We start from the raw sequence: 25,160 nt of genomic DNA, 5'->3' as shown, positions 1-25,160 counted from the left end.
GCCTGGGATGCAGGGCGCAAAGTCCCTAGGCTGTACACAGCGTGGGGACCCTGGGGTTGGCCCACAAAACCACTTTTTCCTCCTAGACCTGTGGGCCTGTGATGGGAGGGGCTGCTGTGAAGACCTCTGACATGTCCTGGAGACATTTTTCCCATTGTCTTGGTGATTAACATTTGGTTCCAAGCTACTTAAGCAAATTTCTGCAACAGGCTTCAATTTCTTCTCAGAAAATGGGTTTTCTTTTCTATTGCATTGTCAGGCTGCAAATTTTCTAAACTTTTATGCTCTGTTTCCCTTGTGGAACTGAGTGCCTTTAACAGCACCCAAGTCACCTCTTGAATGCTTTACTGCTTAGAAATTTCTTCCACCAGATACCCTAAATCATGTCTCTCAAGGTCAAAGTTCTGTAAATCTCCAGGGCAGGAACAAAATGCTGCCAGTCTCTTTGCTAAAACATAACAGGAGTGACCTTTACTCCAGTTCCCAACAGGTTTCTTTTCTCCATTTGAGACCACCTCAGCCTCGACCTTATTGTTCATATCACTATCAACATTTTTGTCAAAACCATTTAACAAGTCTCTAGGAAGTTCCAAACTTTCCCATATTTTCCTGTCTTCTTCTGAGCCCTCCAAACTGTTCCAACCCCTGCCTGTTACCTAATTCCAAAGTCACTTCCACATTTGGGGGTATCTTTTCAGCAACACCCCACTCTACTGGTACCAAATTACTGTATTAGTCTGTTTTCATGCTGCTGATAAAGACATACCTGAGACTGGGCAATTTACAAAAGAAATAGGTTTATTGCACTTACAGTTCTACATGTCTGGGGAAGCCTCACAATCATGGCAGAAGGCAAGGAGGAGCAAGTCACATCTTATGTGGATGTCAGCAGGCAAAGAGAGAGCTTGTGTAAGCAAACTCCCATTTTTAAAACCATCAGATCTTGTGAGACCCACTCACTATCAGAAGAAAAGCACAGGAAATACCCACCCCCATAATTTAATCATGTCCAAACGGGTCTCTCCCACAACACATGGGAATTACGTGAGCTACAAGATGAGATTTGGATCGGGACACAGAGCCAAATTTTATCAGTACAGATAGAAAAATGGACACATAGATCAATGGAACAGAACAGAGAACCCAAAAATAAAGCTGCATACATACAACCAACTGATCTCTGACAGAGTTGATAAAGATATACAGTGGAGAAAGGACACACTATTCAATAAACGGTGTTGGAAAAATTGAATAGCCATATGCAAAATAGTTAAATTGGACCCCTGTCTCTCACTGTATACAGGAGTTAACTCAAGATGGATTAAAGATTTAAACATAAGATCTGAAGCTATGAAAATCCTAGAATAAAACCCAGGAAAAATTCTGGACATCAGCCTAAGCAAAGATTTTATAACTAAGACCTCAAAAGCAAATGCAACAAAAACAAAAATAGACAAATGGGACTCAATTAAACTAAAAAGCTTCCAGACAGCAAAAGGAATAATCAACATATTAAACTGACAACCTGTAGAAGAGAGGAGATATTTGCTGTAAACTATGCGTTGAACAAAGGACTAACACCTGGAATCTACAAGGAACTCAAATAACTCAATAAGAAAAAAACAACCCCATTAAAAATTGGGAAAAGGACATAAACAGGTATTTCCCAAAGGATGACATACAAGTGGCCAGCAAACGTATGAAAAAAATACTCAAATCACTAAACAGAAGAAGAATGCAAATTAAAACCACTATAAGATACCATCTCACACCAGTCAGAATTGCTATTATAAAACTTCAGAAAACAAGGTAGCAAAGATGTGGAGGAAAGGAACCACTATACGCTGTTCGTGGGAATGTAAATTAATATAACCTCTGTGGAAAACAGTATGGAGATTTCTCAAAGAAATAAAAATAGAACTACCATTCAGCACAGCATTCCCACTACTGGATATCTACCCAAAGAAAAAGATACCTGCACTTGTGCATTTATCTCAACACTATTCACAATAACAGAGCTGTGGACTGAACCTAAGTGCTTATCCAGTGGATGACTGGATAAAGAAAATGTGGTGTATATATATATACTGTGGAATACTACACAGCCAAGAAAAAGAATGAAAATATGTCATTTGTAGCAATATAGATGGATCTTGAGGTCATTATTCTAAGAGAAATAACTCAGAAACACAAAATCAGTTACTCTTTGTTCTCACTTATAAGTGGGAGCTAAGCAATGGATACACGTGGAAATACAGAGGAGAATAATAGACACTGGGGATTCCAAACTGGGGTAGGAAGAAGGAGGTGAGAGTTGAAAAATTGCCTGTTGGGTACAGTGTTCACTATTTGGGTGGTGGGTGTACTAAAAGCCCAGACTTCACCACTGCAATGTATCCATGTAACAGAACTACACATGTACCCCCTGAATCCATAAAAATAAAAATAAATTTTTAAAAAGCTGGCTGGTAAAGGTTAGTTAATGCAGCTTATCTTTTCACATATATGCAATTGTGTTTTCAGTGCCAGAAAAAGAATTTTAATTTCCTATTGAAGTGCCTGTTTTAGCATCAGTATACCAAATTTATATTTTTTGATTTCCATGAGTAATTGGTTACCTGTGCAGCTTGAGTTAACTAGTATCATATTTTCAACTTATTTCAGTGAAGTTTTGTTATCATTTTAGATTGAGGCTCCAGACATGTACCTGCTGGCCTCTCCCTTGTTCTGATCTGACATTGGTCTCTGGCCAAAATTTGAGAAGTAGGAAAATACCTTTATAATAAACATTTCAGAGATCAAAATCAAAATAGACATGTCTTCAGGAGGCACAAACCGGAAATACCAATTTAAAAACATGAATATTCTTTCCAAACTCTTGATATACTGTGGTCAGCAATATACAAAATGCAACTCCTTGAAGTTGGAACATGGTGGAATATGGTGCCTTACTCTTCCAAAGTGATACAATATTGAAATAATCTTTAGACAGGATTTTAGGAACAATTACATTACACTTAGACCATCAATAACATCTTAAAATCTAACTTAATATGTCACTAATAGTAGGAAACTAATAGTAGGAAACTTCCATACACCAGCTATGCAGGCAAAAACATATATAAATATTCCTTTCAGACCACCACAAGGTAAAATAAGCAGGTCTTCCTAGTGTTGAGAAATGCATCATTACCACCTCAAATCTGGCAAATTTGTAATATTTGTTCATTCTAAAAACTGAACTTTAATGATTTTACTCTAATACTTTTTCTTTATTTTTTCATTTTTAACCCTTTTGATATTGGATGTATCTTGCAGAGTCATTAATTCAATGTAGGACTTTCAGTCACCAGAACTTATTTCCTACTTAGGAGTGTAATTTGTGACTTTCTACAATTAGGCTATTAAAATTCCCACCTCATAAGTCAGTCAGTCTTTAGTAAGTGTCTTAAATTTTAGACTGAATAATAATAAATAAATTAAAAAAAAAATTTAGACTGAAATACATTTAAACTATTTCTCCTGCCAGAATTTAAAAAAAGTACTACTAACTTCCTTCCCAATCTGTAAGCATTAAATAAGTGTAAATTTAAAGAAATCAGACTCATTTCTAGACAGGACCTAAGCAATTATCAAGTATTCTAATAAAACTTAAATCTTAGGATATTTGTTTATTTATTTCAAGAATAAAACTGCTAGTTTTTCTGCTTAGCTAGGACTTAAATTAGATAAAACAAGGGGGCTCAACAGATAATTTAAAAAGTAAATAGGTAAAGCCCAACCTGTCCTATGTTGAATAAAAAGCAAAAATCCAAATGTCTTCTAATTTTTCCAGAGTGTGTTGCAAGAGAAATTTTATAACATTTCCTTATGACAGCAGCTGTACAACAGGTTTTGAACCAGTCTAGTGTAGTGTTTAGTAAAGTGAAAGGGGTTGGGTTGTTTTATGCTTTTTAAGTTGGCATTTTACCAAGAGAGAAGTTTGGTGGTTGTTATTTTTCCCTCTTATGTTTAAGTGACAAAGTACTTGATTAAAGTGAACATGATTTTATATTAATTCTAATTTGTTCTTTTTCTGAGGAAGATAATAAAATGAAATAATCCAAATGCTTTTACACCTACACAGTATATTGCTGAGCAAATTATTTAGGGAATGGAAGAAAAGATAAAGTTGCTTTTAAGAGTCCTTTAACATATCAGTTTGATAACTAGCAAAACACCTTTACAGCCATTAAATATTTACCAAGACTTGGCTTTGGACAGGGGGGCAGTTTAGTGCACCAAATTTCACTCTATGCAATGCCATTGATTAGCTATCAGAAGGACATAGTTAATAAGTAACTTCAGGTATTACATGTAGAGCACTCTACATTCTTGTCAAATCTTTTCTCTGAAGATGACCTAAAAAAAAGTCAGTTACAACCAGCATTCACCCCACCAATGATTGCACAAGCACAACTTTGAAAGAAAGAAAGGCCGGCAAATCAGTTGAGCAGTACTTAGGCAATCTTTCCTAGTGACTGTTGTCATTGCTACTGGACTTTAGAACTGAACATGTTTACATTTAATTAGAAAGGACACACAGTTTACAGCACAGTAGCTATCAATATCGGATCAGAATTGATTTCCGCTTTCTCCCCAGTGATTGCTTCCTTCAAGCTAATTAAAAAAGGCATATAATCAAATGGCTCACATAAATTTTAAAGTAAAGTAAACAATATTTCCTGGCGATCAAAACAAAAGTAAATGACATTCATCCTTATCATTAGCTACATTTTTTGAAATAATTCTGTTGCTTATAAATGTGATATAAGCCATGTTTAACATTATCAGACTACAAAGAAGAAACCTCAATGAATGTTTTACTAAGTACTTTAGCTCTCAAAGAAGCAATAACCTTAATTTTATATTTATAACCCTAAAACCTGTAGATAAAGCAATCTGATGGAACCTTGAGTTGACTTTGTTCAACTTTTCAATTTTCACATATTGTACAGAAAAACTGCTGAAAAATATAATGAAATAAATAACAAATTGATTTTCTTTTAAATAAGGTGCATACAGCACATGCATAATATGCTTAAATTAGGGATCATCTTGGTGTAAGTGATCAACAGTTCTCTATAATTACTGTAGGCAAAATCATCAACAAAATTATGATAAAAGATCATTTTTTTGTAACTGCCTGTCTATTCTCTATAAAGAGACCTGCTTCAAATTTCATAAGCTAACATTTTGGTAATTATAATAAATTATGGTGAAGTGATTTTAAAATAAGAAATATAAAGGGAAGTAGAAGTTACGTTCAGGATAATCACAGCCTTTCTTCCTTATCTATGGGATCTGCTATGCAATAGCACATCTAGAATGGAAGACCATCAAGACTTAAGGAAATACAGATTGTGAGCAGGTCTTAAGAAACATTAATTAACTAATTCACAAATATTTATTAAGCATTCTTGAGGTGCTAAAGATAAAAAGGTGAGTAAAACCTCTATAAGATTAGAGATTTTTGGCCACACGCCTGTAATCCCAGCACTTTGGGAGGCCGAGGCGGCAGATCACCTGAGGTCAGGAGTTCAAGACCAGCTTGGCCAACATGGTGAAAAGCTGTCCCTACTAAAAATACAAAAATTAACCAGGCGTGGTGGCAGGTGCCTGTAATCCCAGCTACTCAGGAGGCTGAGGCAGGAGACTCACTTGAACCCGGGAGGTGGAGGTTGTAGTGAGCCGAGATCACGCCACTGCACTCCAGCCTGGGTGACAGAGTGAGACTCCATCTCAAAAAAAAAAAAAGAGAGAGAAAGATTAAAGATTTTGATCTGCTTTGTTTACTGTTGTATCCACAAGCATTTACTATGTGACAATATAGTATATAAACATGTATTTACATATATGTGTGTGTGTGTACATTTGTGTGTGTGTGGTTGCTCAATAAATGTTTATTGAATGAATGCCCCTTTCAGGAATTATTTCACCACAAGCAAATGTTTGCTCAACTGCCAGGGGGGCTTCCAGTTGCACTTCTTTTCAGCATTCCAGGAAAACCACTGAAATCCACAATGATATTATAGTAATGAGAGTCAATGTAACATCCCCTTCAAGGATACATTAATTTCATGAAGTTAGTTTTGCTTGCTTTTCTTTCTTTCGTTTCCTTTTGAAATCTTGGGGTATTTTGAAATTACTCTTAGGGTCCACAAAGTAATTAGTCTGTAATCCACATTGATTAACTGTAGACTAGTCCTAAATATCCATACCTTATCTTCTGCAGGGCATATGCAAATTACAGATTCTTGTCATCCACTAAAACATAAAAAATTAAGAACCACATGAAACAGGCTTGAGCAACAAGTTATTTTATCCATTTCACAAATATTTATTAAACTGTTTTCTAGGTAGTAGATAGAAATTAAATGGTGAAAAGACAGTTTCCCCTGGGGTTTACTCTTTATCCAGTTGAAAGGTCTGAGTACTATGGGAGAACATGAGGAGATGACCTAAGCTGGACACTAGGTCAGATTTGTTGGAGACTCTCCTATCCAAGCTGAGATCCAAAGGATATGTAGGAGCTAGTTAAGTAAAGGGAGATAGTGTCAGTGTTCTAGAGGACTTGAAGGTTATTCATCCTGACTGGAGAATAGAGGTAAATAGGTGAATGAAGAGAAATGATCTATAAAGAGAGGCATGAAAAGCTTTGTAAATGAGGTTTAAGAAATTTGGACTTAATCCTAGGAAAAGTGAGGAGCCATTAAAGTGTTTTAATCCAGGGAGTGATACATTCATATTTGTGCTTTAGAAAACTCACTCAAGGCAAAGAACAACTGAAAAGACTATTGTAGTATATTAGTCCATTCTTGGATTGCTATAAAGAGATACCTGAGGCTTGGTAATTTATAAAGAAAGGAGGTTTAATTGGCTCACAGTTCTGCAGGCTGTGTAGGAAGCATAGTGGCATCTGCTTCTGGGGAGGCCACTGGAAGCTTCCAGTCATGGCGAAGGCAAAGGGGGAGCAGACATGTCACATGGCCAGAGCAGGAGGAAAAGAGAGAGAGCAGGGGGGTGCTACATACTTTTAAACAAGCAGATCTGGTGAGACTCACTCACTATTACAAGAACAGCACCAAGGAGATGGTACTAAACCATTTATGAGAAACCACCCCCATGATCTAATCACCTTCCACCAGACCCCACTTGCAATACTGGGGATTACAATTTGACATGAGATTTGGGCAGGAACACAGATGCAAACCATATCATGTGGTAATTCACTTGAAAGAATAATAGCAGTCACTCTAAATTAAGATAGTGACAATGGGGCTTGCTATGGTTTGAATGTGTCCCCCAAAAGTTTATGGATTGGGAATTATTGCGACTATAACAATATTAAGAGGTGGGCCTTTAATAGGTGATCCAGCCATGAGGGCTCTGCCCTCATGAATGGATTAATGCCATTATCATAGGAGAGGGTTAATTGTCTTAGGAATGCACTCCTAATAAAAGGATACGGTCAGCCCCCCATTTTCTCTCTTTTGTGTGTCCTTCCACCTTCCACCTTCCACCTTCCACCATGGGATGACCCTCACCGGATGCCAGTGCCATGCTCTTGGACTTTACAGCTTCCAGAGCCAAATAAACTTCTATTATTTGTAAACTACCCAGTCTGCGGTTTTCTGTTATAGCAACAGAAAATGAACTAAGATGGGGATGGAAAGAAATTGAAAGATGCAAAGGAGATTTATGTATAAAATAGCATAGACTGTGAGGTGAGATATAAATATTAAGGATGATGTGTAGGTTTCATGCATGAACAACTGAATAGATGGTGATGCCTAAGGAAAGGAGGAGGAAGAGAAAGAGTCAATTTGCAGAGGGGTACAAAATGAGATCATGAGTTCAATTTTAGACATTAAGTTATAGATATTTGAAGAAGGGTCACATGGAGATGTTTATGAGGTGGTTATAAGGATCTGTTGCTTAGGATAGAAATCTGAGCTGGAGAGAAATACTTCAGAGTTAAAGGTCATTAGTTATATCGATGATCAAGTGAAGCCACCTGATATGGTTTGGATTTGTGTCCCCGCCCAAATCTCATGTTGAATCGTGATCCCCAATGTTACAGGAGAGGCCTGGTGGGAGGTGATTGGACCATGGGGATGGATTTCCCCCTTGCTGTTCTCGTGACAGTGAGTTCTCATGACACCTGATTGTTTAAAAGTGTGTCACCTCCCCTTGCTCTCTCTCTCCTGCTCTGCCATGTGAAGATGTGCCTGCTTCCTCTTCACTTTTCGCCATGCTTGTAAGTTTTCTGAGGCCTCCCCAGCCATGCTTCCTGCACAGCCTGCAGAACTATGAGCCAATTAAACCCCTTTCCTTACAAATTACCCAGTGTCAGGTAGTTCTTTATAGTAATGTAATAACAGACTAATACACTATCAGTGTGGGTTGCAATCAGGAGAGACTAGGTAGCATGAGAAGACAGCAGTTAAAGGTTGAGTAGAAGACAAGAACCCTTCAAAGAAGATTGAAAAGCATCAAGGAAAGTAAACAGAAACCAGAAGTGTATTGTCATGGAAAGCAGGGAAAAAAGGCATTTCTAGAAAGAATTCGTCTCAGGTCAAATAAGAAGCTTGAAAAGTGTCTTTTAATGCAAAGGAGAGTAATAGATGCTGGGAACTCCAAAACGAGGGATATTGGGAGGTGGGTGAGGGTTGAAAATTTACCTATTGGTTACAGTGTTCACTGTTTCGGTAATGGGTACACTAAAAGCCCAGACTTCACCACTACACAATATATCCATGTAGCAAAACTGCACATGTACTCACTGAATCTATACAAATAAATTTTTAAGTATCTTTTGTATTTGGTAACATCATTGGAACACTTGGAGACAGAGAAGATTATAGACCCTTGAATTGACGTTGAGAAGATAAAGACAGCAAACATAGACCATTTGATTCTAAATGAGATGATCCCAAACCAGGTCCAAGAGAAATTTTAGAACAAACAGGAATATTTTCATAATTTAGTGAGTCAAAATCTGTGATAGAAAACAACAACAAAATCTTCTAAGGAGTATGTCTGGTCCAATTAACTAAAAAAATAAGTTCCTGAACTTTGTTATATTTCCTGGATTTGAGCTTCAGTATATCTCCATGTTCTCTTACAATTCCAAAGCTATCCTGCTCAGAGAAGGGCGAGGTGAGGCTTAGCAATTAGAGATCTGGTGTCTTATTAGAGAGTGGGAATACTTGTAGCTATACAAACTACTCCCTAGCTAGAGCAATTTTTTTGAACGGCAAATATTCTTATGCTTTCTTTAAAATCCTTTAGTAGTTTCTCATTTTCCCTTTGATAAAGACCAAAATATTCTATATTTCAGGAAGATTCTATGTGCTCTGATCCCAACTACTTTTTTTTAATGCTCTCTGAACACTGCCTAACTGGGATTCATTTAGCTCTTCAGCCATCCTTTCTCTTACCATCGGCCTTTGTACATGTTCTCCCCTGTGCCTGAAAAATTTTTGTCCACCCTCCTTCAAATTAATGCCTACTTTTATCTTTAAATCTCAACTCAAAAGTCACCTCCTTTGCTTTATAGCATTTATAATAATTTGAAACATGTGTTTAGTCAGTACTCATCCCTAGCCCTAGCAAAGCACCCAGCACATAGTAATCACTCATTTATAGGAGGAAGGGAAGCAGGGCCTGAGGTATCTCAATGCAGTGACCCAATTCTGAGTAAAACAAAGCATATGCTTACAATAGGCATGTACCAGCTGAACCCTATATTCAGCAATTCAATTAATCAAGTAGTTCTTTAGAAGCAGCTATGTAGCAAGCACTGTGCATTTGTAATATTCTCATAAATTGTGTTTATTTAGACCTTATATCTGAAATCAGCATCAGTGCTTGTCCAACAACTAAACTGTATATAATGTAAAATAAAACTATATATTTAAAAAGGCTTGATTTACTTTTCCTAAGGGAGTTGGGATCATTAATAAAATTAAAAAATATTGGGCCTATGTAAGAACAGTTGATTGTTTGCTATTATTAGGCTGGTGCAAAAGTAATTTTGCACCAGGCTATACATTTTTGCACCAGCCTATACATTTTTAGTATAAAAATGTATTCATGTTGATGTTATAGGGCATAATTTCCAATTATGGAGAAACTAGCTAGTGAGAGTGTGCTGAGCGCCTCAAAAATTCTTTTGGCTAGAACTGATCCTTATGCAGATGGCACTATTCTCTTGTGACGGAGTACCCCCATCTAAGTAGAATTAGGATGAAAAATGATATGATAGCTTATTTTTAACTAAGTGTCTTCACTGAAAAATCATGTAAAGATAATTTTGTCTAGCCTTCAATACTAAGCAGGAATACATCAACATAGTGAGAGCATCTTATTTTTTTGTAAGGCATCAACATCCTATTGTACAATTCTAATAAGTCCCATTCTGAGCTGGATTATGTTACCCTCTGAAGCAACACAGAATTCTGTAAACTGCCTCTTCAAATACTTGAAGAGACTTATCATAGACCTTTAATTTATTCTCACTTCCTGCCCAGTATGTTTTCTCAGCAGTTTTCCATAAAACCTAATAAGTTTTACAGACCACTCACTACCTGGTAAGCCCTCCTATGGAGGTGCTTCAAAGTATCCCTATTATAAATTTTAACAGGCATAACTGAATTCAGGTCTGATTAGGTCCCATTTGGACACTGCTGTAGCTTGGATGTTTGGCCCCTACAAACCTCATGTTGAAATTTAATCCCCAGTGTGGTGGTGCTGGGAGGTGGAGCCTAGTGGGAGGTGTTGGGGTTACGGGGGGCAGATCCTCCATGATCTTCTTGAGGCCTTTCTCATGGTAATGAGAGAGTTCTCACTCTTAGTTACCACTCTATTAGGTCTTTCTCGACTAAAGATGGTTGTTAAAAGCATCCCACACCTCCCCGCTCTTTCTCCTGCTTCCTTTCTTACCATGTGATCTTTGTACAAGCCAGCTCTGCCATGGGTGGAGGCAGCCTGAGGCCCTCACCAGATGCCCAATTTCGAACTTGTCCAGACATCAGAACTGTGAGCCAAATAAACCTTTTTTTCTTTAAAACTACCCTGCCTCAGGTATTATTTTATAGCAACGCAAAGCAAATGAACACAGACACTATACTATTGCGGGCCATGTTTGACTGTTCCTTTGTATCTTGTCAAGTTTCATTCCTGCTGAATTTGGTTAGCCAATTTTCACTCCTACTCTGTGTGTGTGGATGGGAATAGTGGTGGAGCAGGGATTCAATTAATAGACTTTCTTTATTAGAACAGTTTAGACTCATGGCACAATTAAGGAAGTAGCACAGAATTCCCACATAACCTCCCCAACACACAGTTTACCCTTTTATTAATGTCTTGTATTGATGTGGCACATTTGTTAAAACTAATGAAAACATACTGATGTATTATCATTAGCTAAAGTCCATAGTTTACATTAAGGTTCACTCATTATATTGTACAGTTCTATGGCTTTGAAAAATGCATGTCATATATTCATTATTACAGTGTCATAGAGAGTTTTACCATACTAAAATACCCATGTGCTTTTTATGCATGCCCATACTTTTTATTCCTCTCCCTTCCTCTGAATCCCTAGCAACTACTGATCTTTTTAATGTCTCTGTAGTTTTGTTTATTCCACAATGTCATATTGTTGGAATCACACAGTATATAGCCTTTTGAGACTGGCTTCTTTCACTAAGCAATATGCGTTTAAAGTTCTTCCATGTATGTTCATGGCTTGATAGTTCTTTTTTATCATTAAAAAATATTCCATTGTATAGACACATTATAGTTTGTTTATATATTCACCTATTGAAAGACATCTTGGTTGTTTCCAGTCTGGGGAAATTATGAATAAAACTAGTATAAACATTCTTGTGCAGGTCTTTGTATGGACATAGGTTTTAATTGGGTAAAAACCTTGGAGCATGATTGCTAGATCATATGGTGACATTCTTGGGCTGAGTCCCCACCCAAATCTCATCCAGAATTGTAGCTCCCATAATCCCCATGTGTCGTGGGAGGGGAGGGACCCAGTGGGAGGTAATTGAATCATGGGGGTGGATTTTTACCATGGTGTTTTCATAATAGTGAATAAGTCTCACGTTTTATAAAGGGCAGTTCCCCTATATACAGTCTCTTGTCTGCCACCATGTAAGACAGCCTTTGCTCCTCATTCACCTTCAGCCATGATTATGACCCTAGCCATGTGCAACTGTGAGTCTATTAAACCTCTTTTTCTTTATAAATTACCCATTCTCAGGTATATCTTTATTAGCACTGCAAGAACAGACTATTAAATATGGTGAGGCTATATTTAGCTTTGAAAGAATCTGCCAAACTATCTTTCAAAGTGGTTGTACTATTTTGCATTCCCACCAGCAACGGATGAGATGAATGAGGATGTTGTACAACAATTGGTATTTTTAGGTTTTTGGATTCTTGCCATTCTAATAAGTAGTGTAGTAGTATATCATTGTTATTTTAATTTACAATTCTCTGATGACATATTATGTTGAGCCTCTTATATGCTTACTTAACCATCTATATATTTTCTTTGCTTAAGTGTCTGTTGAGATCCTTTACTTTTTTTTTTTTTTTTTTTTTTTTTGAGACAGTCACTCTTGTTATCCAGGCTGGAGTGCAATGGCATGATCTCAGTTCACTGCAACCTCTGCCTCCCAGGTTCAAGCGATACTCCTGCCTTAGCCTCCTGAGTAGCTGGGACTACAGGCATGCACCACCATGCCTGGCTAATTTTTGTATTTTTAGTAGAGACAGGGTTTCACCATGTGGGCCAGGCTAGTCTTGAACTCCTGACCTCAAGTGGTCCACCTGCTTCTGCCTCCCAAAGTGCTGGGATCACAGGCTTACTCATTTTTAAAATTAAGTTATTTATTTTCTTATTGTTGATTTTAAAGAGCTCTTTGTGTATTTTGAATACCAGTCCTTCATTAGTATGTGTTTTGCAAGGATGTTCTCCTATTTTGTGAATTGTCTTTTCATTCTCTTAACAGTGCCTTTTGTAGCACAGAAGTTTTTACTTTTAATGAGGTCCAACTTACCTGTTTTTTTCTTTCATAGATCATGTTTTTGGTGATACATCTAACGACTGATCAGCAAGCCCGAGGTCACCTAGATTTTCTCTTGTTTTCTTTAAGAAGTTGTATAATTTTGTGTTTCGCTGTTATAGTCCTATGGTCCATCTTGAGTTACATTTTGTGAAAAGTCTAGTCTTTGTCTAGGTTCATTTTTTCATATAGATATCCAATTGTTCCAGCAGTATTTGTTGAAGAAGAAAAAACTATTCTTTGTCCATTTGGTTGCTTATGCTACTTTGTCAAAGATCAGTTGACAGTATTTGTGTGTATCTGTTTCTGGGCTCTCTTCTCTTCCATTGATCGATTTTTCTATTCTTTTGCAACACAATGCTGTCTTGATTACCATAGCCTTACAGTAAGGCTTGAAGTTAGGTGGTGTCAGTCCTCCAATATTGTTCTCCTTATATACTGAGTTGACTATTTGGGGTCTTTTGCCTCCCCACATAAGCTTTAAAAATCAATTTGTCAATACAAAATAATTTGCTGGAATTTTTATTGGGATTGTGTTGCATGTGCAGATCAAGTTGGTAAGAACTGGCATCTTAACAATACTGAGTTGCCTTATCCAAGACTCAGTTTATTTACATCTTTGATTTTTTTCATCAGAGTTGTATCGGTTTCCTCATATAGATCTGGTACATATTTTGCGGGATGTATACCTAAGTATTTCTCTTTTCGGTACTAATGCAATCTCAAATTAAAATTGTTCATTGTTGCTACATAGGAAAGCAATTGACCTTAAAATAATCTTATGTCGTACAATCTTACTATAATCACTAATCATTACTAGTTCCAGGAGTTGTTTTATTTGTTTGTTTGGTTGGTTGGTTGGTTGGATGGTCTGGAATGTTTTTTTCAATTTCATGGGATTTTCTACATAGCCAATCATGTCATCTGCAGAAAAAAAGATAGTTTTATTTTTCCTTCCCAATCTTTATACTTTTCACTTTCTTTTCTTGTCTTACTGCATTAGCTAGGACTTCCAGTACCATGTTGAATAGAAGTAGTGAGAGGGCACTTCTTACCTTTTTCTTGATCATAGGGGTAAAGCACCTAATGTCCTACCATTAAATATGATAACTGTATGGTTTTTATAGATGTTCTATATAAAGTTGAGATAGCTCCTCCCTATTTCTAGGTTACTGAGAGGTTTTTATCATGAATGGGCATTTAATTTTGTCAGATGCTTCTAATACATTAAGTCTCACTTGGTCATAGTAATTCCTTATATATTGTGTTGGATTTAATTTGGTAATATTTTGTTTAGGGTTTTTGCATCTTTGTTTACTGGTTTTCAAGTTTTACTTTCTTGTAATGTCTCTCTCTCTCTCTCTTTTTTTTTTTTTTTTTTTGAGACAGAGTCTTTCTCTGTTGCCCAACCTGGAGTGCAGTGGTGCAATCTCAGCTCACTGCAGCCTCCCCCTCCCAGGTTCCAGTGATTCTCCTGCCTCAGCCTCCTGGGTAACTGAGATTACAGGCATGCACCACACACCCGGGTAATTTTTGTATTTTTAATAGAGACAGGGTTTCACCATGTGGGCCAGGCTGGTCTCGAACTTTTGATCTCAGGTTATCGACCCACCTTGGCCTCCCAAAGTGCTAGGATTATAGGTGTGAGCCACGGCGCCTGGCCTCTTAACTTGGTTTTGGTATTAGGGTCATGCTAGCCTCATTAATTGAATTAGATAGTGTTTCCTCTGCTTGTATTTTTTGGATGAGATCATAGAGAATTGATATTATTTCCTTCTTAAATATTGAGTAAAATTCACCAGTGTGCCTGGTGCTTTCATTTTTGGAATGTTATCAATTATTTTATTGAATTTGTTTAATAAATAAATGTTTATTCCAATTATTTATTTCTCCTTGTATGAGTTTTGGTAGTTTGTGTCTTTCACAGAATTGATCTCTTTCATGTAAGTTATTAAACTTACAGGCATGGAGTTGTTCATAGCATTTTTCTATTATGCTTTTAATGTCCCTGAGATCAGTACAGATTGTGCATCCCTAATCTGAAAATCCAAAATGCTCAAAGTGTACAACTTTTTGAGTGCTGACATGACATCACAAGTATAAAATTCCACACCTGACCTCATGTGACAAGTCACATTCAAAATGCAGGGACACAACACACAGTTTATTCAGCATCCTCAAGAGAAAAAAAAGACCCTCCCAGCCCATTCAGCTGCAATATATCTTTTCTGAGCATACCCAGATTTCCCTACACAAGCACACCTACAAAGCATAATAAAATAGCATGTGTGCAGGCTGGCTGCATGAACAGCAGGTCACTATAATGCCCCACATGGGGCCAGGATTTACATATGTTGCTCACTGCGTGTTTTTGTTTTCTATTGCTTTGCTTATTCTCTGCTCTGTGGTATAAAGATATTGTTGAAAAAGGCTAAAAGGTCTGCAGATGCCCCATTGGGAACAATGATAAGAAAAAGAAGAATCATTTATGTTTATCCATAGCTCAGAAAGTCATGCTATTGGAGAAACTGGACAGCAGTGTAAGTGTGAAATGTCTTACAAAAGAGTATAGTGCTAGAATGACTACCATATATTACCTGTGTCACAGAAGGATAAGCCATTGAAGTTCTGTGCTTAAAGTGATGAAAAATAGAATACTACATAAAGCTAAAAGTGAAGACCTCAGTCATGTGCTGAAAGAGTAGATCCATCAGTGTTGAAGTGAATATATGACACGTAATAGTGTATTGGTCATGAAACAAGCAGAGATCTAGCACAATGAACTGAAAATTGAAAAACTGTGAATATTCAACAGGCTGGTTGCAGAAACTGAGAAAAAGAATGATATTAAATTTTTAAAGATTTGTGGTGATAAAACTTTTGATCACAAAACAGCAGAGAAATTCATTGACAAATTTGCCAAGGACATTACTGATGAAAATCTGATGCCATCAAACCAAAAAGGAAGATAGCAAGAGATGCCACAAAGTATCAACAAAACCACCAGAAAACAATTAGCAAAATGGCAGTAGTCTTTACTATCAATAATTACCATGAATTTAAATGGATTAAATTATCTTAAAAAAGGACATACTGTGGCTCAATGAAAAAAAACCAAGACCCAACTATATGCTATCTACAAGAGACTAACTTTACTTTTAAGGACACATAGACTGAAAGTGAAAGGATAGAAAAAGATATTCCACATAAATGCATACCAAAAGATAGCAGGGGTAGCTGAATATTCTTGGACAATTTAGACTTTAATTCAAAAGCTGTAAAAAATAGGACATTATAATAATGATAGAGGAGTTTATCAAGAGAATATAACAGTCATAAATATTGTTTTAGACAATAGAGACTTTAAGTCAAAAACTATAAAAAAGAGACAAAGAGGACATTATATAATGGTAAAGAGATCCATTTATCAAGAGGATATAACAATTACAAATATATATGCATGCAACATCAGAATACCTAAATATCTAAAACAGATATTAAAGGATCAGTGGAGAGATAAATTGCAACAAATTAATAGCAGGGGACTTCAATATACCACTTTATTTATTTTTTGTTTGTTTCCAGTGGGGTTGGAGAATACCCCACTTTAAGCAATGGACAGATTATACAGACAGAAAATTAATAATAAAAGATTAGACATGAACAACACTTTAGCCCAAATGGAACTGACAGAAATATACAGAACATTCAGTCCAACAGGAACAGAATACACATTCTTCTCAAGCACACATGGAACATTCTCCAGGATAGATCACCTGTTGGAGTACAAAACAAGCCTTAGCAAATTGAAGAATATTGAAATCATATCAAGTATTTTTTTGACCACATTAGTTTGAATCCTAGAAATCAAGAACAAGAGGAATTTTAGGTAATTCACAGATACATGGCAATTAACATGCTCCTGAACAACCAATGCATAATGAAGAAATTAAAAGAAAAATTTTTAAATATCTTGAGACAAATGAAAATTGAAACACAACATACCAAAGCTTATGGTATAGAGGAAAAGCACTTCTAAGGAAATTTTACAGCAATAAATGCCCATATCAAAAAACAAGACATATTTCTAATAAGTAACTTAAGATTTCTCCTCAAGGAACTAGGAAAAGAATAACAAACTAAGCCCAGCCCAAAGTTAGCAGAAGGAAGGAAATAATAAAGCTCAGAGCAGGAAAAAAATGAAGTAGAGACTAGAAAAACAGTACAAAAGATCAATGAAAGTAAGACTTGGTTTTTTAAAAAGATAAACAAAATCTACAAACCCTTAGCTAGACTAAGAAAAAGAGAGGGAAGATTCAAGTAAATAAAAATCAGAAATGAAAGAGGAGACTGTACAACTGCTAACACAAAAATACAAAGTAACAGACTATTATGAATAAATATATGCCAATAAATTGGATAACCTGGAAGAAATGGATAAATTCTTAGACAATAGAACCTACCAACACTGAATCATGAAAAAGCAGAAAATCTGAACAGACCAGTAATGACTATAAGGAGGTTAAATCAGTAATAAAAAAAAATCTTTCATAAAAAGTTGCCCAGGACCTGACAGCTTCACTGCTGAATTCTACCAAACATTTAGTGAAGAACTAATATTAATCCTTCTCTAACTCTTCCCAAAATTAAAGAGGAGAGAATACTTCCAAACTCTTTTTGCAAGGCCACCATTACCTTGATCCCAGAGTCAGACCAGGACATTACAAGAAAAGGAAATTACAGGCCAATATTCTTGATAACATAGATGTAAAAATTCTCAACAAAATGCTGCCAAACCAAATTCAACAACACATTATAAATCTACCATTATCAAGTGGGATTTATTATTGGGATGCATGGATGGTGAAATGTATGCAAATCAATACATTTGATACATCACATTAACAGAACGAAAAACAAAAGCCATGTAATTATCTCATTAGATGCAGAAAAAGCATTTGACAAAATTCAACATACTTTCATGATAAAAAACAAACAAACAAACAAACAAAAACAACTGTCACAACTGGGTGTAGAAAGGATGTACCTCAATAAAAGAAAGGCCATATAAGAAGCCCACAGCTAACATTACACTCAGCAGTAAAACATTAAAAGCCTCTCCTTTAAAATCTGGGATCAGACAAGGATGCCAGCTCTCACCATTTCTATTCCACATAGTGGAAATTCTTGCCAGAGCAGTTAGGCAAGAGAAAGAAATAAAAGTCATTCAAATAGGAAAGAAAGAAGTGAAATTGTCATTGTTTGCTGACAACAGGATCACAAACCCTGAAGACTCCACACACACACACACAAAAAAAATCCTCTTAGAACTAATAAAACAGGTTGGGTGCAGTGGTTCATGTCTGTAATACAAGCACTTTGGGAGGCCAAAGCAGGAGGATCACATGAAGCCAAGAGTTCAAGACCAGCCTGGGCAAAATAGTGAGACCTCATCTCTATTTAAAAAGTTTAAAAAATAGGCATGTTGGCACATGTCTGTAGTCCTAGCTGTTTGGAAGGCTGACACAGGAGGATTGCTTGAGCCCAGGAGTACAAGGTTACAGTGAACTATGATTGCACCACTGGACTCCAGCCTGGGTGGCAGAGAAAGATCCTCTAAAAGAATAAAAACACAAAAAACAGATACGGTAAAATTGTAGGATACGAAATCAACACCCCCAAATCCATAACACTTCTATGCACTAACAACAAACTATCGGAACAAGAAATCAAGAGAACAATCCCATTTGCAATAGCTACCCCCTAAAAAAAAATAAACCTTAGGAATAAATTTACCAAAAGGAGATGTAAGACCTGCACAATGAAAACTCTAAAATGTCAATGAAAGATATTGAAGAGGACACAAATAAGTGGAAGGTTATCTCATGTTCATGAATTAAAAGAGTTAATACTGTTAAAATGTCACACCAAGTGATCTACCCAAAATCATATACAGATTCAGTGCAATAATTATCAGAATTCTAATGTCATTGTTAATAGAAATAGAAAAAAACCTATCATGAGACTCATATGGACGCCCCCAACACACACACACACACACACACACACACAGCAAAACCACATAGCCAGGGGAATCATAAGCAAAAAGAACAAAGCTCGAGGCATCATAATAGCCGATTTCAAATAATACAACAGAGCTGTAGCAATTAAAACGGCATGATACTGCCAAAAAATAGACCTACTGACCAATGAAACAGAATAGAGAGCCCGGAAATGATTTTTGCCAAGGTGCCAAGAATACACAATGGGAAAAGGATAGTCTTTTCAGTAAATAGTGCCTAGAAAACTTGATATTTACATGCAGAAAAATGCAGTTGGACCTTTATCTCTCACCACACACAAAAGTCAACTCAAAATGGATTAAGGACTTAAATGAAAGGCCAGAAACTATAAAACTATTAGAAGAAAACATAGGAGGGAATCTATATAATGTTGCTTTATTGGATTTGACCCCAAAAAGCATAGCCAACAAAAGAAAAAAATAGACAGATGAGATTACATGAAACTAAAAAGCTTCTGTACATCAAAGAAAACAATTAGCAGTATGATGAGACAGCCTAGGGATTGGGAGAAAATACTTGCAAACCATACATCTGATAAAGGGTTAATATCCAAAATATGTAAGGGACTCAACTCAATAGCAAGAAAACAAAACACCCAATTTAAAAATGGGCAAGGGATTTGAATAGACACTTCTCAAAAGAAGGTATACAGATAGCCAGTAGATATATGAAAAAAATGCTTAACATTGCTAATTGTAGGGAAATGCAAATTAAAACCACAATAAGATATCTTACACCAATCAGAATGGCTGTTGTATTAGTCCATTTTCACACTGCTGTCAAGAACTGCCCAAGACTGGGTATTTTATAAAGAAAAGAGGTTTAATTGACTCACAGTCCCACACAGCTGAGGGGGCCTCAGGAAATTTGCAATCATGGCAGAAGGTGAAGGGGAAGTAAGGATCTTCTTCACATGGTGGCAGGAGAGAGAAATGCAAGCAGGGGAAATTCCAGACACAAAACCGTCAGATCTCCTGAGAACTCACTCACTGTCATGAGAACAGCATTGGGGAAACCACCCCCATGAACCAATTACCTCTCACCAGGTTCCTCCCTCAGCACCTAGGGAATTGCAATTCAAGATGAGATTTGGGTTCTAACCATATCAGCTGTTACCAAAAAGACAAAAGTTAACAAGTGTTAGTGAGGATATGGAGAAAAGGGAACCCTTGTATACTCTCGGTGGGAACATAAATTAATTCAGCTGTCCCTCAGTATCTGTTAGGGGATTGGTATCAGCACCCCAAGTGGATAGCAAAATCCATGGATAGTCAAATCCCTTTCATAAAATGGTATAGTGTTTGCATATAACCTATGCACATCCTCCTATATACCTTAAATCATCTCTAGCCTATACCTAACACAATGTAAATGCTATGTAAATAGTTGTTACACTATATGTTTAGGGAATAATCACTAAAAAAAAAATCTGCACATGTTCAGTACAGACACAACCATGTTTTTTTTTTTTAGACCAAGTATCACTCTGTCACCCATGCTTCAGTGCAGTGGCATGATCCTGACTCACTCCATCCTCCGCCTTCTGGGTTCAAGCGATTCTCCTGCCTCAGCCTCCCGAGTAGCTGGGATTATGGGCTTATGCCACAATGTCTGGCTAATTTTTTGTATTTTTTAGTAGAGATGAGGTCTTGCCACATTGACCAAACTGGTCCCAAACTCCTGGGCTCAAGCGATCCAACTGCCCCAGCCTCCCAAAGTGCTGGGATTACAAGTGTGAGCCACCAAGCACAGCCAACAACAATCTTTCTTTCCTTAAAAAAAAAAAAAAAAATATATATATATGTGTGTGTGTGTGTGTGTGTGTGTGTGTGTGTGTGCATGTGTGTATTTTTCATCCATGGTTGGTTGAATCCACAATTGCAGAATCCATGTATTCTAGGGCCAACTGTGTGTCCATATATTGAGGGCCAACTGTATAACCATTATGGATAACTGAAAAGCAGGTTCCTCCAAAAACTAAAAATAGAATTATATGATCCAGCAATCTCACTTCTGGATATTTACCCAAAAGATTTGAAATCTTTTTTTTTAAGGGCAGAGTTTTGCTCTGTGACCCAAGCTGGAGTGCAGTGGCATGATTGTAGCTCACTGAAGCCTCAAACTCAGGGGCTCAAGCAATCCTCCTGCCTCAGCCTCCTGAGTAGCTGGACTATGAGTGTATGCCTCCACACCTGATTGCTTTTTAAAAATTTTGTAGAGACAGGGTCTCACTATGTAGAGCAAGCTGGTCTTGATCTCCTGGCCTCAAGCAGTCCTCCCACCTCAGTTTTCCAAAGTGCTGACTTCACAGGTGTAAGCCACCACAACTGTCCTGAAATTATTTTTTCAAAGAAATGTCTGCATTTCCATGTTCATTGCAACATTATTCACAATAGCCAAGTTATGGAATCAACCTAAGTATCAGTACCATCAACAGATGAACGGATAAAGAAAATGTAGTGTATATATCCAATACAATACTAGTCAACCTTGGAAAAGAAGCTATGAGTTCTGTCATTTGTCTTTGGCTTTAGTTTTTTGAAGTTTAATTGTGATGTGTCTTTGCATTCATTTATGTGAGTTTTCCCATTTGGAGTTTTCTCAACTTCTTGTAGGTTTCTGTGTCTTGCCACATTTGAAAGTTTTCAGCCATTATTTCTTTAACTACTTGTTTTTTAGCTCTGTCCTCTTCCATTTCTCCTTCCATGACTCTGATGACCCAAATGTTAGATTTTTTTTTTCTTTTTTTTGAGACGGAGTCTCACTCTGTCACCAGGCTGGAGTGCAGTGGTGTGATCTCAGCTCACTGCAACCTCCGCCTCCCGGGTTCAAGCGATTCTCCTGCCTCAGTCTCCTGAGTAGCTGGGACTACAGGAGTGCGCCACCACACCCAGCAAATTTTTGTATTTTTTAGTAGAGGTGAGGTTTCACCATGTTGGCCAGGATGGTCTCAATCTCTTGACCTCGTGATCCGCCCCCCTCAGCCTCCCAAAGTGCTGGGATAACAGGCGTGGGCCACCTCACGTACCCGTTAGATCTTTTATTATAGTCCACAGGTCCCTGAAGCTATGATAGTTTTTTTCAGTCTATGTCTCAGTTTTTCATATTGAATCGTTTTTATTGTTCTATCTTCCAGTTCTCTTATTCTTTCTCTGTCCCTTCAATTCTGCTATTAAGCCTATCCGCTGGGCTTTTCATTTCAGTTATTTTATTTTCAGTTCTAAAATTTCCATTTGTTTCTTTTTTACTATTGTTATACTTTAAGTTCTGGGGTACATGTGAAGAACATGCACTTTTGTTACATAGGTATACATGTGCCATGGTGGTTTGCTGCACCCATTAACCCATCACCTACATTCGGTATTTCTCCTAATACTATCCTCCCCTTGACCCCCACCCACCGACAAGCCCCAGTGTGTGATGTTCCCCTCCCTGTGTCCATGTGTTCTCATTGTTCAACTCTCATTTATGGGTGAGAACATGAGATGTTTGGTTTTCTGTTCTTGTGTTAGTTGGCTGAGAATGATGGTTTCCTCCACTTCCCTGCAAAGGACATGAACTCATCCTTTTTTATACTGCATTGTATTCCACGTTGTATATGTGCCACATTTTCTTTATCCAGTCTATCACTGATGGGCATTTGGGTTGATTCCAAGTCTTTGCTGTTGTGAACAGTGCCACAGTAAACATACGTGTGCATGTGTCTTTATACTAGAATGATTTATAATCCTTTGGATATATACCCAGTAATGGGATTGCTGGGTCAAATGGTATTTCTTGTTCTAGATCCTTGAGGAAATGCTACACTGTCTTCCACAATGGCTGAACTAATTTACGCTCCCACCAACAGTGTAAAAGCATTCCTATTTCTCCACATCCTCTCCAGCATCTGTTATTTCCTGACTTTTTAATCATCGCCATTCTAACTGGCGTGAGATGGTATTTCATTGTTTTCATTTGCATTTATCTAATGACCAGTGATGATGAGAATTTTTTCATATGTTTGTTGGCTGCATTAATGTCTTCTTTTGAGAAGTTTCTGTTCATATCCTTTGCCCACTTTTTGATGGGGTTGTTTTGTTCTTGTAAATTTGTCTAAGTTCTTTGTAGGTTCTGGAAGTCAGGTAGTGTGATGTCTCCAGCTTTGTTCTTTTTGCTTAGGATTGTCTTGGTAATGCAGGTCTTTTTTTGGTTTCATATGAAATTTAAAGTAGGTTTTTCTAATTTTTTGAAGAAAGTCAATGGTAGCTTGATAGGAGCATTGAATCTATGAATTACTTTAGGCAGTATGGTCATTTTCAAGACATTGATTCTTCCTATCCATGAGCATGGAATGTTTTTCTATTTATTTGTGTCCTCTCTTATTTCCTTGAGCAATGGTTTGTAGTTTTTCTTGAAGAGATCCTTCATATCCCTTGTAAGATGTATTGCTAGGTATTTTATTCTCTTTGTAGCATTTGTGAATGGGAGTTCACTCATGATTTGGCTGTCTGTTTGTCTGTTATTGGTGTATAGGAATGCTTGTGATTTTTGCTTATTGATTTTGTATCCTGAGACTTTGCTGAAGTTGCTTATCAGCTTAAGGAGGTTTTGGGCTGAGATAATGGGGTTTTCTAAATATACAATCATGTCATCTGCGAACAGACAATTTGACTTCCTCTCTTCCTATTTGAATACCTATCAATGCTTTCTCTTGCCTGATTGTCCTAGCCAGAACTTCCAATAATATGTTGAATGGGAGTGGGTAAGAAAGGGCATCCTTGTCTTGTGCCAGTTTTCAAAGGGAATGCTTCCAGTTTTTGCCCATTCAGTATGATATTGGCTGTGGGTTTGTCATAAATAGCTCTTATTATTTTGAGATATGTTCCATCAATACCTAGTTTATTGAGAGTTTTTAGCATGGAGGGCTGTTGAATTTTGTCAAAGGCCTTTTCTGCATCTGATGAGATCATCATGTGGTTTTTGTCATTGGTTCTGTTTGTGTGATGGATTATGTTTATTGATTTGCGTATGTTGAACCAGCTTTGCATCCCAGGGATGAAGCTGACTTGATCGTGGTGGATGAGCTTTTTGATGTGCTGCTGGATTCGGTTTGCAAGTATTTTATTGAGAATTTTTGCATCAATGTTTATCAAGGATATCTGCCTGAAATTTTCTTTTTTTGTTTTGTTTGTCTCTGCCAGGTTTTGGTATCAGGATGATGCTGGCCTCATAAAATGAGTTAGGGAGGATTACTTCTTTTTCTGTTCTTTGCAATAGTTTCAGAAGGAATGGTACCAGCTCTTCTTTGTACCTCTGGGAGAATTTGACTGTGAGTCCATCTGGTCCTGGACTTTTTTTGGTTGATAGGCTATTAATTGCTGACTCCATTTCAGAACTTTTTATTGGTCTATTCAGGGATTCTACTTCTTCCTTGTTTAGACTTGGAAAGGTGTATGTGTGCAGAAATTTATCAATTTCTTCTAGAGTTCCTAGTTTATCTGTGTAGAGGTGTTTATAGTATTCTCTGATGGTAGTTTATATTCTATGGGATCAGTGGTGATATCCCCTTTATCACTTTTTATTGCATCTATTCGATTCTTCTCTCTTTTCTTCTTTATTAGTCTGGCTAGCAGTGAATCTATTTTGTTCATCTTTTCACAAAACCAGCTCCTGGATTCATTGATTTTTTTGAAGGGCTTTTTGTGTCTCTATCTCCTTCAGTTCTGCTCTGATCTTAGTTATTTATTACCTTGTGCTAGCTTTTGAATGTGTTTGCTCTTGCTTCTCTAGTTCTTTTAATTGTGATATTAGGGTGTCAATTTTAGATCTTTCCTGCTTTGTCTTGTGGGCATTTAGTGCTATAAATTTCCATCTGCACACTGCTTTAAATGTGTCCCAGAGATTCTGGTACGTTGTGTCTTTGTTCTCTTTGGTTTCAAAGAACATCTTTATTTCTGCCTTAATTTCA

At 37.0% G+C, this 25,160-nt stretch overlaps 1 protein-coding gene across 10 annotated transcripts in view; it reads left to right on the top strand.

Moving 5' to 3' along the window:
- The window catches only part of MIPOL1 (mirror-image polydactyly 1), a 404,420-nt gene that overhangs the window by 268,915 nt on the left and 110,345 nt on the right, over positions 1-25,160 (top strand). The gene's annotated exons all lie outside the window — the stretch shown is intronic.

Source organism: Macaca thibetana, chromosome 7 (genome assembly GCF_024542745.1).
Source record: "Macaca thibetana thibetana isolate TM-01 chromosome 7, ASM2454274v1, whole genome shotgun sequence".
Lineage (NCBI taxonomy): Eukaryota > Metazoa > Chordata > Mammalia > Primates > Cercopithecidae > Macaca > Macaca thibetana.
The sequence above is the reverse complement of the archived record's forward strand: the minus strand, read 5'-3'. Positions and strand labels throughout refer to the sequence as shown.